This window comes from Gavialis gangeticus, unplaced genomic scaffold (genome assembly GCF_001723915.1).
Source record: "Gavialis gangeticus isolate Ggan-Ray unplaced genomic scaffold, GavGan_comp1, whole genome shotgun sequence".
In the NCBI taxonomy this organism is placed as follows: domain Eukaryota; kingdom Metazoa; phylum Chordata; order Crocodylia; family Gavialidae; genus Gavialis; species Gavialis gangeticus.
The window spans coordinates 14,037,962-14,049,758 of NW_017728995.1; the positions used below are offsets into that span (position 1 = coordinate 14,037,962).

Below are 11,797 nucleotides of genomic sequence, written 5' to 3' on the forward strand. Positions count from 1 at the left end.
TTACTACCATCATTCTCATACCCTCTCCTACATGGGCATAAACTTAGAAACCCTGGCAGGAATCAACAAACATAAATGAGGGAAATGGATATCCTCATGTAGTCTTACTTGTTCCTTTAACTATCTACAAGTCTAATTTTAAAGGTGCTGAGTTATTTAAACTGAAAGTCAGCTACCCTGAAAATTAGGCCTGAGCACAGAAACATTTTAAAGAAAGTCTTTAATGTTCCTATGAAATCTTTGTCTATTCCTCCAGCTTTTAATTTACGAATTAACAATAACAAAAATATCCCTAAGCAATTGTGGCGGGGGTTTCATAGGAAAAAGTAGGTCTTTTTTGAACATTTTTTTTTTGTCCAAACAAGTGATATGAATAACAAACTTTAGGTTTGATTAGTTGGTAGGTAATGAAATTCCCATGCACCTGTTTAATCAAAAACAGATGTTCTATTTGCAGTGCTTCTTTCATAATTTGTGATAATGATGATAGCAATTTATTAGCCAAACATAAAGGAAAAGGAATATCTAATTAGTACACTGATTTTTTTTAAAGTTAAGGCAGCTACTTATTTGGTTTGTGGGTGTGTGTGTTTACTCCCCTCCCCCCATGCCTCCCCACACACGAATACTCTTCAATAAGTAATCAAAATAAAAATGCTTGTACCATTATTCAACAGCTAGCTCATGTTTAACCAAATATTACTGGTAAGCCTATAAATTAAACAAAGAGAAAGGAAGCTTTTCTGTGACCTTTCTTGGTGAGTCTAGTCAACTTTCCAGATTAGCTTACCCTGGACAGCGAATGTCTATTTGCAAGGCAATTCTGAAGAAGTGTTGAGCAGTGTCCTTCTTTCCATCCTTATTAAACTACGTTGTGGCCATGTAGCCCCTTAAGGCACTGTCCTTTATTAGAGGGAGTGCCAGTCCACACCTTGAGGGAGCTCCCTGCTCAATACTTGTGTCAAGTAGACAAATTTCCGCTTGAAGCCATATGGCATGTTTCAGAGGCGGCAACTTCTGCTTCCTATTACAAGCAACCAGCTCCATTGGCAAGAGGGAAGTGAGAAGCAATGATTTCATTGCCCTACAGTGATTTCAGTGTCCTACTTCTTTTCAGCCCTACTGTCCTTGGGGAAGTATTTTACTTTCCCAACTGTGTGCAAAGGGAGTAATTTCTGTGTTCTACAAACCACAAGGTTTGCAGCTATACTTTAACTGCTGCGTCAGGGAAAGAAAAGGAACCCAGTTCACTTGCAGATTGGTGACAATCTAGGTCTAGTGTCACCGCTGCCAAGATTCTGAGATGACTTTCTGAAGGTGTCTATTCAAAACTCAAATGGTAGGAAGCTGAATGGTTTTACAAGGACAACAACAATTCTGGCGGAGTACTTTTCATCTGTATGTTTTGACAGATATAAAGGAGAGTATCATTAGCTCTATTACATAAATGGGAACCTTCAGGCACAGAGCAGCAGTATGAGGTGGCTTCCATTTCTGAACTCACAAATGAGAATGAAAACTCCACCAATGCCACCTTAGCAAAAATGGTACTCAATGTATTGTTAGCAGTTGATCTGGGTAAACACATCTTTGGGATGAGTCTGCTTTGCTTTCCTTGGAGGACAAGACCAATGCATATGCAATTTTCTCTTGCTCGTATCATATCCTAAAATATTTTATGATGAACGAAGACGTAAGGCGTTGCATATCTGGCACACGATCAGACTGTGAGGAACCAATCCTGCCAGGATCTCTGCCTACATGTGCAGAGATCTACACATGTGGATTTAATTATGAGACTGGGTGAAGTGTAGATATTCAATCTTTTGATTACACTCAGGAGTGGTGCAGTCTGTGGCTTTACTTTCATGAGCACCAACCATTTTCTTTCTGAGAAACCTATTAAGAAATAGAGGTGATTCCCAGTGTCCCACCTAGTGATACCCATTTTGAGAACGAGCAGTACTGTTGACTTATCAGCAGGGATCCTGGTTTTCCCTAATAAAAAAATTGTAAAATCTCTGATAAAAGCCCCCAAATCTGTTATTGAAATTAAAGGCCCCCCACAGCCCTTCTGGTGCCCCTCACTCCCCCCCCAGCTGCCAGCACTAGGAGCCTGCACTGCCACCCCTGCTGCCCCATGTGCACAGGGAACAGCGAAGCTTGCAGCCACAAGCAGCTTTCCTGTGAGGCCATGATGTGCTCTGCCCTGCAGCGCCATGTCACACCTGCTGGGCTGTGGATGCCCTGGGAAAGGGCAGCAGGGTGGGACCATGAGCCCACAGCATGCACCTGCCTCCACCCCTGCCCTGTGCACAGATCTGGGTGGCACAGTTCCCCCCTGCCTCCCTGGGAGTGCATGCAGCGGTGGGGAGCTGCCTCTCCCACCCCCAGACAAGCCACCTGTGGCCCTGCTCCTCTCCCTGCTGAGGCCCAGCAGCTGTGCATTGTGGCTCTGAGTCCCAAGCCCCACACACTGCCTGGCAGGGCAGCAGCCCCAACCCCAGCTCTGCCCAACTTCCTCTGGATAGGGGGCCTCAATCCTCCCTTCCCACTTACCTATAGGAGCTGCTCTCCAGGCTGCCTGGGGCCATGTCTATGTGCACATGGCATCTCCTACCCGATTACCCTCCTCCCGCTCCCTCCCTGCAGGCTGCAACTCTGCCAGCCTGCAGACATCTTGCTTCAAAATGGCAAAATCTGTGGGTTTCTCTGCTAAAAAGAGAAATCTGCATTTTACTTCATTTGGAGGGTGGGGGTGGAGGAAATCCACATTTGACTGTTTTTTCCATGGGAAATGGAAAGTCCAGATCCCTGCTTAGCAGGACTGGATGGGATTCCCTGCTCAGCAAGGGTGTTTAATGATAGATGGCACTTCTCCCATCAGAATACAGCACACTGCTCCTACAGCTGTCCCAGCCTGGGATCTGAGGGTGAGATACACTCATGCAGAGAAGGCCTGCTGGCCCTAAACCAGGTTTTGGCACCCAGTGAATCATAAAAATGTTAAATACAAATGCTGTTCCTCTGATTTGCCATCTAGTGGCCAAAATCTCTTCTATACCAAAAGGGTGGGGAGGTGAGTCAAGCTATCCATATGTGTATGAACGTTGCTGAAGGACACAACGTCATCTCTTTTAAAATGCTTTAATAAGCTTACTAACCCATACAGAAGAAAACAAAAAAAATCTAAGAATAAGATGAGGAAAAGGCATGCAAATGTTTGAAAACTTAACTTTCAAGCAAGGTTTAAAAAAAAAAAACCCCACACTCTTGCCATTTGCCAACCACGTTTTACCTTAGTGTGTCTTTGAAAAAATCTTCATTTAGAAGATATAACTTTTGCAAAATTAGTTTATAGAATGTGTGTTTCTATCTCAAGTACAATTATAATATACGGGCTTAATAATCGATTATTATTATTAGGGGTAATCTTTACAATAAAATAAGTATATTTTACTATAAATAGTAAAACATGCCAAAGCAACCTCTGACAGAGTGAAAAATATCTACATTTATTCTGAATAATGAGGTTTAGCTGAAGAATAATGAGGCTTTTGTTTGTTAATCTTAGGTGCTTCCTTTACTGTGAGCAAATTATATAAGTGCTTAAAAAGCTTTTAATGAAGGAATAGATTTTAAGGTGCAGTGACAACCTTTGACTGAAGATGTTAATTTATGGAGTTTTAGAGCATTTTCCTTTCCTGTCCTTTTTTTTTTTTTTTTTTTGTATGCAGTACTGGGTTAAAATCAATGCTCTCTTACAGAAGCTGGTTTAAAGCTTCCCCCCACCCCCCCAAAAATAAAAAAGAATCAGTGCCTCTTGGGGTACATGCACACTTTTTTCTTGATATATCCACAAATAAAATTTGATAAATCCAAAACTAAAATTTTTATTAGTTATTCCCCCCCACACAGCCTAATACCTTGCCATGTCTCAAAACTATATGCACACTGTACACCTGATGTCCTCTTAAAGACATCCCTTGGTCCGTGTATGTTAATGATGTATACCTGTAGTGCATATTCATATTATTCTTGGTAGATACATGTGCCTCATGAAAGGAAATCATTTCTGTCAGTTTACCAGGGCACAGTTTGAACTTTGCTGATCTCCCAAATTGATCTCCATCTGAAACAATACTTGGTGGATATTTTCCATTTAGTTAGTCTGCTGGGTCTACAGAGAGTCAAATTAAGAACTATGTGGTGAGGCAAAACAGCAAAGTGTTCATGCTGAGGATATCCTTAAGTGTTCTGCATTCCTCAGAGAAGCAGGATATGGCAAGAGCCGCCTTTGTTTAAAAAAAGAATCCTAGTTAAATCCCAGACTTAATAATTCTCTCTCTAAAAGAAAATATCTTAGCTTCTGTCCCCTGAGTTCTCACTCTAGAGTAAAGAAAATAATCATTTTGTTTATAAATCACCTTCCCTCATAGGCACATTGAAATAATGACTAAACAGTTGATATGGAACAAAATAGTCATCATAACAAGACATGGGAACAATAATATATTAAGAAGCCAAAACTTGATCCTCAAGAAGAAGTTTGCTTCCTTATATAAGCAGTTGATTCCAGTACAGGTAAAAACACTACAGTGAGAAAAGAGTGGACTTGGAATAAGAAACCCTTTTATTTCTGACTGTTTTAAGATAAAAGCAAGCAAAAATTCAGGAGGTGGAGTGTTATCAGAGACACTTCCATTTATTTGTCATGTACAATTATAGCTTCTTATCTACAACTGTCTATGAACAATTAGGCTGTAGAAGACCACTGGTCTAAAACCATCCTTTACAAAAACTGGGTAGGCCCTAGTCTAATTTTTAATTAGTCTATATCCCTTGTGTACTCATCAGTTTATTTTTTTTCTCTGTGTTATACCAGCCATGATTGCCAAAAACTCTCAGGATGGGACTAGCAACTTCCTATTTTCTTCATTTTCAGCTCCCAAGGAAAATCATCTATGCCCAACAGGGAAATGTTCCTAGCAAGGACCCCACCCAACTGACACACCAACTTTCAAACACCTTCTTTACCCCCAGAAACCTGCCTTTATTCTCTATGCCTCCTCATCAAAAAGCTGGTTTCCAATTTATAACATATTTTGTAAATACCAACCACCTGAGCCACCCACACTAAATCCCTCTTGCAAACTTAACCCAATAATTACAAATCATCCCGTTCTCCTGTTGCTTAAAAACTTTCAAGCTTTTTTTTTTCATTAAATGGGTAGTGCTTAACTAACTCCAATGAAACAATTAAGCATCATTAAATGTTTCATCCTGAAACACAGGGGACAAAGTAATGAAAGGCCCTCTATTCAGGGTTAAAGCCTTAATGGGAACATGATACTGTTTTGTAGCTGGTAGTTGTGTTAGGTGTTCTGATTATGGCAATACTCTACTGAATGATGGGAAAACTAGCAGTGAAGGCAGAAGTAAATGAAAAAGAGTTGTGTTGTCTCTCCCACTACAGAGCAGAAAACAGAGAGGTATAAAATACACACTAATGATGAACATCTGACCTCAGATGGCATAAATTAAAATAATCAGAAGACTGCTCCTCATGAATCTGTAGAAGCATCTAAAAATCCAGACAATTCTTAGGACAGCATTTAAAGGGAACACAACGTAACAAAATCATACATTGTAAGCAATAGTGAAAATATTCACCGTTGGTACTAGAATTTCCTGCATTTATTGAAAAGGTGAAGTGACACACACAACCTGATTAGCAGTTGTTTCAGTTTTTAAATGCCTTTCATTTTTTTTCTCAGCCTGGATGAAGTAGCTTCTTTTGGAGGAGTTTACATTTGTTTCTGTCAGAATGGACCGGGCCCCCCTGCCATTGCAATTAAAGTGAACATGGCATAACGTGCTTAGGAACATTGGTTGCTTCATTTTGGGCTTCCTGTAGTATGTCCTCTTTAACGTTATGAAACTAGGCAGCAACTGAAGTTAATTCTGCTGTAAATACCCAGGCTACCTTACTGGAGTCTCTCAGCATTTTTGAAAAACCTTGGTAGAACAAAAGCATCATATACTGTGGACATACTCCCTCCCCACCACCTCCAAATTCAAAAGTGGGCTGTAACTTTTAAACTGTAATATTTCTTTACTGTAGCAACCCAACCCAAAGAATAATGATCTACTAATGTACAGCATTTTAGGCAGAAGTATCTTTATTTTGTTACTATGGTTTTGGACGTAACAGAGTGATTGCGGAAGTTCCCTGCTTCCATAGGCAAAATCTTTGTCACATCAAATGTTAAACACCAGAAATGTCACATCCCATCTAGAGAAGAATTGGGAATCCAAACTAAGGCGCATACACAGGAAGCATCTCAAATAGGAAATCCAAAACATTGAACCACCCTAAATGAATGAACACTTGAAAACCTTCTTGGCCATTGACTGCATCCCAGGAGACTGGAATGGAGAGAAGTACTAAAATGACAAGTTCCTAACACTAAGAGGCCAACTAGCAGCAAGAACGACTTTATGGACTGGATTCTATTCCACCTATTAGGCATATAACGATGTTCAGGTACCCAAGTGCAATTCTATTTCACTCTGCATGAGTCCCTGAAAAGTTGTTTATAAGAGAGAGATGTGACCCTTTTATTCCTCTGCTTTGTTTTGATTCAGTTTTAAGGGTAAGATGATGCTTGTTGCAAAAATAGATGCATTAATTGATTTTCAGGGACTCGACTAGGGTGGAATTAGAATCAAGGACTTAGAAATCAAGTTTCTAAGTCCATGTGCCTAATAGGACCAGTGTGTCTGTAACATCTGACAGTCCTTTCAATTGGGTGTTAGGATTATAATGCAAAGCAGCCCCTGGGGTATGCTGGGGTAAGACACAGATGATTATCCAAGAAGCAGCCTGAAATGTGTTGCTTAGCTGTTGATATTTACCTAGAGCCCATCTGTAAATTGTGCTTTTGTAAAAGGAAAGATTTAAGAGGGATGTTGTGAAAAAGAGTAAACTTGTTCATGAGAATGTACCATTAAAATAAAGGCAACTACTCAATTAACTAAGCCATGATTGTCAGCAGCCCATCTTTCTCCTCAAGAAAAAATCATCTTTTATTCTAGCATTGTAGTGAGGTGCTAATAATATATGATTTATTATAAGCTTGATTAGCTTGTAGCAGAACTAGAGACAGCCTGCGTAACTTTTACAATGGATAGGTTAGGCATTAACTCATTAACTCATAGGTTGTCAGTAGGATTTACAGTTTTTGTTGGTTTTAAGATGAGCAGCTCTATGATTCTTTCCCAGTGAACTGTAAAGTCCTTTACTGTGGACAAGTCTGATAGCAAGACAGGATTGTTACAGGCTAATCCTAAACTCATTGAAGTCAATGGAAAGATTCCTACTAACTTCAGTCATCTTTCAATTAGACATTTAAAACACATCTGGTGCCTACATGTGTAGCAGAAAATATTCTTATCCAGACAACATCTTTGTACTTGAATATAATTTTCTCTGGTAGTAATTTTTCTTTGACCCTCTGCACATTTCTAAAACCTGGAACCATGGATTGAAAATGAAAGTTTGCTCTTTTTTTGTCCAGTCAAATAGATCTCCAAAATTTTACAGAAAATATTGTGACCTAGCCATGCTAGATCAGTACTGTTTGTCTACATTTTTATATTGATATTGTCTCTTTCATTTTCTTGGGCTGTCAGTCATTTCCTAGATATACTTTCTATATATATGGCAGGGAGTGGAGTTGTCTGATTTCAGTCATTTCTTATGTACTTTATTAGGTCCTGGGGCCAAGGCATACCAGCTAGAGGCTGGACCTATGGGCAGTGCTTCTGCTCAAAAAGTGCCTTGCAGTTATGGGTCTCATCATTTCCATAAATTTTTAAACTTGGAGGGGCTTTACCACTAATTAAGAAATATTCCCTTAATCCATCTGACCTATGTTGTTTTGTTTTTTAGTTGTTGGTGGCTGAATAGCCTCATGCTCACCTCCATCAATTCATTTATTTAAGGATTTAACTCACTGAATGGAAACCTTGCAAATGAAAGCATCGTATGGTCTTCCTATGGCTACAGCGATCCCACCTCATTGTTTTATGATATCAGACTTGAATTCTGAGCTCCATGCTGGTGATCATCACCTCCTATTTTCTAGGGTTCCTAGAGCGCTTCAGCATCAGTAAGGAATAATCCAGCACAAATTATTTTGTCTAAATATACTTCAAAATTAATATCCTTTAGCTATCTATCTATGTGTGGTCTGACAACATAAAAAGTCATAACTTTTGCTGGGCCAGAGGACATCAGTAAAACTCCTGTTGTCTTTCTAATCCATCCAATGACTTCTTTCTCTCATTCAGCTAGAAAAATAATTAAATTATGTATTTATGGATTCATTTGGATTTGCAGCATAACAAAAAAGACTCCCATTCATAAACCCTGGGCACTGTGCCCTGACAAACATGCACACATAATACAAATGCTCCAAATACCTAAAATGATATCCAACCATATTCCGTTCATTCATAGCAAGCTACTCAGTGTGGGAAACATGGTAAAAGTGCTGGTCTTTTTGGCAACTGCCCTTATTACTGACCAGATTTGTCTTTGCCTTAGTGTCTCTTACTCTCTCTGTCTGATTTATTTCTTAGGTGCAGCAGATGCTTACAGGTTGTATCTACATGAGCAAATAAGACATGACATGATGCCAAACCATTACAGTATACTGCTGTTCGTGTTATTAAATATTCATGAGTAAAACATAGCCATCTTCTTTCTAACTATGGTACAAACTTTTTCTTCATTACAACTGACAACAAATTGGCATTTTGCTGTCAGCATTAGAAAGGAAAATGAAAAAAAATAAAGCAAGCAGTGACTTTATGAAAATGGGTAATATTTTGCAATGATTTGTTTTCTTACTACAAATTCTTTTCAGTGGGCGCATCTACATGACATGCTGACTGTGCAGTAGCCAAATAATCCTGTGCAATAGTACACCACAGCATTAACAGTGCTAATACACTGCTATGCAGTATTATTAGGCTTATAGTACCATCACTTAAAAGGTGTTCGCTGGTGCTACTTCACAGTAACTCTGGCTACTGTGCATTTATTCAGTACTTGATTATACAAGTACTAAATAAATGCTCAGTAACCACTGTACAGTAGCATCTTGTGTAGATGTGCCCTTTTTATTTTAACAGCTGAATGCAGTAAATCCTTTGTTCCTTCCTCTTAGGACTCAGTTAAACAAAAATTCTTCATCAACCACTGGACTATTGCTTAACAATTCTTTCAGGCATTCTGATTTACCTTTTTGCAGAAGGGAATTCCCTCATTTTACCAGGTATACTCAGGGAACATAATTGAGGCATTTTATTATAAAGATGTATTCTTCCATACCCATCATACGTAACTGAGATAAGATACATCTACAGAAGATCTCTGGATATTTTAGCTGGAATCAGCTGAGAAAGACTGGTAAATATTAATATCAGTACCTAGATAACACTATTTAGTCAGCCATTTTTTTCTGATTAGTCAAAGAAGGGTTAATATCCCCCTCCCCCAACAATTAGGAATCTGACTATTTCCAGACCAGTTGTAAGGGGAATAGGTGCATGTATAGGTATGTACTGTTTTCTTAAGTGATTTCAAGACTACCAACAAAGTCCAGCAGATAACTCTTCCATAACCAAGGTCATTTTCCTTTTAAAGACCTACCTAGACTAGTCAGGGATAATTGTAACTAAAGACTTTAAACAACTAACTTTAAATAACCAGTCTAGCTATTCAAAGCATTAACTAGACTAGTCATTCTCTCTTTCACCACAAAATTGTCAAGTTACTCTAATCTACAGCTTTAATAACATCCATAAACACCATGGTACAGACTGGGCATGTCTATGCATGCATATTAATGCAACACAATGAACTCTGGTCCTCATCACACTGGAGTGTATTGCTCCCCAGCACACTGCTTACATGTGCACTGGGGACCACAATACATTGAGCTGGGTCAGAGCAGCCCTGGCTCACAGAAGGTATGGGGGGGTCAGCCTGCCAACCCAGGGCAACTCCCTGCAACATGCTGTGGAGGAGCTGGCGGGAGCATGAGGGTCCTTCAGTGTGGGGCTAGCCAGCAGGCAGCCCGCACACTTAGGCACCTTCATGCCCCAGCCAGCTGGATCAGCATCTACATGTGTGCTGCTGTGGAGTAAAAAAACCCTACAGCAGGTTAGTAATTGTATTTACAGCAGGATAGTACTTGTAGATGTGCAATGTTTACTGCGCAGCTAATGAGTCTATTCTGCAGTACACATTTCATGTAGATGTGTCTACTGAGGTGGTAATGGCAAAATACCCCATGAGCACTCCACTGCAAAGTCATCCCAGCATTACAAACATTTTTAGACATTATATTTATATACTCCACCAGACAACCATGCTTTCTTAGAATGCATTTCCAGTATCAGACAATGTTAATTGTTTTGTGGAGCATATGGGGACTATTCTACCTGAAAATGTTTAAGGTCTTTGATGAAAACACATATAATGCGGACCGCAGATGGAAAAACAAACTTTTTCCTCATTTGCTTGCTGGATTTCAAAATTAAATCCAAGAAAAGGAAAAATCCTGCATGTATTTAAAAGAAATGAACATCTGTGAACAAAAGCCCATTTTTTAAATTCTATCTTTTGTTCGATTGCCTTCTAAAACCAGAAAGCTTTCCTATTGAATAACATGGGATAGTATCTCTTGAAGCCAGGATCCATTTCTTTTAGAGCACTATATATTTTCCCTATCCAGCTCCCAGTTTGCTTAAAAGCAGCTTTGGTAACTCTGTCCAGATGTTAAAATAAAAAAAAAAGTAGTTGTGGTGACTGGTACTAGTATGGTGCTTTTCAAATCCCAAAGAGTAGAAACAGGAAAATGTCTATATAGAATAGTGATCACCTTATGCAGGAGAACCTCTTCTTGTGGGCCTCATTTTGAAAGACAAGTAAACAAAATTATACGATCACAACTGCAAGTGTACTTTTAGAGGCAAATTGTTTTGTGTACAAATTAGTTTTGCACAGGTGGCCAGTTACATTCTTAACTATCTTTTCATGCAATTGTGATCATATCCAATGACGCAGATTACAAAAGCAACTATTAGGTTTGCTTCACAAATGTGATGTATAGCCACATACCCAAGATTTAAATTCTAGCCCTTATTTATCTTTCTGAGACACACAGAGAAATCTTTCCTACTGTTTGCAATGCAGAGTTAATATGGCTATGGACAATGGAACAGAATTCTATATCGTCTCATGCATCATTCTCAAAGCTTTCAGCATTTCTGTGGTACTACCTTCATCCCATGAGGCGAGAGATGTTCTGTGTGAGAGCATAAGATAGTGAAACTTTCAGGTTCTTTTCCTTCCTCCATATATACTGGGCTCTTTCATCAATTATTTCCTGAAAGCATTTTTTGAAGTTCCTGTACACAGTCATATTAGCACACTTTCTGGGAGAGCCTATGCTCATTGTAACAAGGAGGGTGATAGAAAGTTTCTAATTCCAACATCCAATATCCTTTAATTAAGATATAGATAGCTAGACATGAGGCAATTCCTGCTAAATTCTTCCCATTAAGAAATAGGAATTAAGGGGAAGTATACTAGGACAAAGACGGCTGACTTTCTGCACTCTTATGACAGAAAGGTAGTATCCCATGGGTGGGGGGACTTATGTATTCACAGATTTTAGGAGGTTTATGTTCCATCTTTTGGTAAACAGTTAGAGATCCCATT

The 11,797-nt window shown here is 39.2% G+C and overlaps 1 long non-coding RNA gene across 7 annotated transcripts in view; it reads left to right on the forward strand.

Moving 5' to 3' along the window:
• LOC109287948 overlaps window positions 1-11,797 on the forward strand; it is a 153,416-nt gene that overhangs the window by 119,993 nt on the left and 21,626 nt on the right. The window contains exons 7-8 of one of the 7 annotated variants that reach the window (XR_002095021.1): window positions 7,777-8,174; window positions 8,647-8,968. The exons of the other annotated variants lie outside the window; for them this stretch is intronic. This is a non-coding gene — a long non-coding RNA (uncharacterized LOC109287948). Of the gene's footprint in view, window positions 1-7,776; window positions 8,175-8,646; window positions 8,969-11,797 lie in introns of those variants that run through there. 7 annotated transcript variants of the gene reach the window in all.